We start from the raw sequence: 3,491 nt of genomic DNA on the forward strand, positions 1-3,491 counted from the left end.
GAGTATAGCGGAGCGGCTGTGCGCTGGTGATGGTGGAAAATTTTCTCACTCGGTCGAGCTGGTGAGTGAAGGAAAAGTGAGAAAACGCCCTGCACTTGTAGTGGTGAGCATCCGAGGCAGGTTTTTCCCTTGTTTTGAAACCGTCGCTTTCGGTCGTGCAGTTCGGGAGGGTGTGTCTGCTACGTGAAGATGGTACTTTAACTAATAAAATTCGAAAACAGAAAATTATTCTCTGAAAAAATATTGAATTGTTATCATTAAGAGTTTCCTCTATCTAATGAAAGCTCTCTTCTTAGCCATCAGATGGAGGCAAACCAGATTTTTCTGAGAAAAAACGGGATTAAAAGGCCTTAAAAACGGGGCTTTTGGGAAAATTAGTTTCTATGAAGTTTTAGTACCTTAAGTAATACATACACACAAACAAATATGCATTGCTTTCATGAACTTGCCTCATTATGTACAAATAACTATTCAACTGAAGAAATTTTGAGCAGTACAGTCAAGAGTGTGATTTTTGAAAATAAGGTCATAAAATTTGTCACTAGGAAACATAATTTTACTCAACAAAAAAATGGCTATCATGTTCTTAAATTGCAATTGTGGCATTTCGACAGTCAACATTCTGTTTTTGATAGAGGATGTCTTTTCCAGTCAGTAACTTAAACAAATTCCTGGCAGCTTGGAGATTTATATAAAACAATATCGCATGCTTAGCCTTGGGGCTAATAGCAGTCTCGATCAACTGGATTAGTTAGGAGAATTCGTTATCGATATTGTTTTTTGACACATTTTGCATGTGTAGGATAAGTACAACGATACACCGTGCACCAGTTTCCCGATTACCCCCGGGAATCGAACCCGATATCACAACCGTGTGGGAGAGCTAGCCTACCGACATCGCTAACCACAGAACCACGGGGACCACAGGGAGATTTATAATCCGTTCCGAAAAACATTTGACCTAAACGGTTTGCAACTAACACGAATTATGTATTCATTGAAGCTTTATGCAAACATTTTTCAAGGAATATCCGGAAATGGTATAACATAGGATGGATAGAAATGGTCGAAAAAATGTCCCATTTAAAACGGTACGTTGAGTCAGCTTAATCTTAAGTATGTACTCGACTATCAAATCAATAGCTAGAAAGTGCCGTAAAAATAAATTTATTAGCGTTAGAATAAGAGTAAGAAAAAAATGAAGAACAATGAATTTGAAAAATATTTAATATTCGGATGCCAAAAAATAATAGTTGGCCTTGAAATCAAAGTGCTACTGAAGCAACAAAATTTCCCTGATTGTTTTGAAAATTCTAGCTAAACATTTCAAAAGGTCCTATCTGCTTTCAGGCTAGAGTGATCCCTTCGCTATCAACTTGTGCAAATAACGTGTCATAAAAGGTGTTAAATAAGTTGTGGTGACTAAATGAAAGTGATCGATCAGAAAATCGTTCAAAGCAGATAGGACCTTTTGAAATGTTTCTCTAGAATTCCCTGACTTTCCCAGGTTTTTCAAGACAAAATCAAATTTCCTGATGATTCTAAGTTTTCCAAGTTTTTCCAGGCGCTAGACGCCCTGTATCTAAAAAAAGGATTATTTCAAAAGGCCAAAAACAAGAACCAATAAATGAAAAATTGAACCTGAAACCACCAAAAAAATTAAAGCAATATCAAAATTAATTTTAAATCAGACTCAAAATCACTAAAAACGCTAATAAAAGCCAGATAAAAAACTTGAAAAATATAAGAAAATTATTAAAGATTAGTTTGAGAATCGCTGAAAAACGTTTCTCGGGAATGAACAAGAAAAAGCATTTCCAAATTAGGCTAAGAATCAATTAAAAAAAATCTTCTAAAAACCATTTATGGCAAAAATTGATCACTTAGAATCGAAGAACGTAAACCAGCAAATAATCACAAATAAAGAATAGAATTGCCAAAAGAGGTTTCTGGAAGCCAAAAGAGACCGAAAACTGATCTATCTTATAGTTCAAACGACGCTGCTACAGGTCAGAAAAGACCAAAAATCATCCCACATAAGGCTCAGAATTGCGATAAACCAGCCAGGAAAAAAACTTAGAGTAAAATTATCCCATATCAGGTTTCAAATCTTTGAACAACGCTTCCATGATAAAAAAAAAAACACCGAAATCTTAAATGCTAGAAGAGACCAAACAGGAAACGACCGAAAAACGCTTTTAAGGACCAAAGAAGATCAGACTGATTTATTAAGACACTTAAAGGCCAGAAGATTACACAAAAAATTGTTGAAAATCGCTGGAAATGCTGTTACCCATCATTACAAATTACATTCTACAGACCAGAAATGACAAAATTTAATCCCAGATTTAATGAGAAACACTTTCCAAGACGATAAAGGGTTTGAAAAGAAAATAATCATAAATAAGGATTAGAATCACCGAAATAAATTTTTTAGCCTATAATCCAAACAAGGTAACAATCCCGGATTAAAGGCTGAATTGCTAAGAAAACCTCGTAAAAGTAAGAAAAAAAACGAAAATTTGTCCTTTAATAGCATCAGAATCATCAAACGATGCTTCTAAAGGTCAGAAAAAGTCTAAAAATGATCTCAAATTAAGCTCAGAATGATCGACAGCGCCTCTCAAGATCAGAAAAGGGGTTCAAAAGCTGATGCCTTTTAAATGCCAGAAAAGATCAAAACAAAAAATGATCCCAGGTTAGGTTAGGAAACTCCGAAAAATGCAGTGGATCTTTAGTGACTCACTGCGGAGTCCAGATTACGTCTCCATATTACTCGATCTTGGGCTAGTCTTCTTCCATGCCCCCTAACACCTGCTGATCGGGCGTCCTCATCTTCATCACATATCTAACGACTACGGGGTCTACCACGGAGTCGCCGATCTCTGTCGGGCACGGCACTCTGATAAACACTACTTTCACTGTTCGCTCCTCCGACATTCGTGCCACGTGGCCAGCCCACTCTAGTCTGTCGTATTATCAGCTTGATGATATCCATGGTTCATACCATTGTTTAGTTTCCCACCAAGCATTGAATGCAGTATCCTACGCTCGAAAGCTCGCCGGTCTTCCATAGATCAACACTAATGGCCGTGAAGCACCAGCGGGAGAATCAGCGTTCAGGAGAGCTCAAATTTCGTGCAGACATTCATGCCACGAGAACTCAGCAGGCTACGTAAGCCGTAGAAGGTCTTGTTATCGGCTGCTATCCGTCTCTTCACTTCACGGCTAATAGATTTGTCGCATATCACTAGTCCAATTTTCGCTGAGTCCCTCTTAAAAAGCACGAATGCTTTTTATGCTGCTCTGCGGTTAATAACAACGATATCAATGTCATCCGTCAAGTCAAGAAGGGTAAAAGCTTTTTTTCATGTGTGCAGCTTAAGCAATAATACGTTGGAATCCAAGGCATTAGCAGAAGAACGAAGCTATGTTACTTGCATCGCTACTGCCGCCTTTCGGCGATCTGATGGATTCCAAGTTTGGTTTCG

Source organism: Wyeomyia smithii, chromosome 1 (genome assembly GCF_029784165.1).
Source record: "Wyeomyia smithii strain HCP4-BCI-WySm-NY-G18 chromosome 1, ASM2978416v1, whole genome shotgun sequence".
In the NCBI taxonomy this organism is placed as follows: domain Eukaryota; kingdom Metazoa; phylum Arthropoda; class Insecta; order Diptera; family Culicidae; genus Wyeomyia; species Wyeomyia smithii.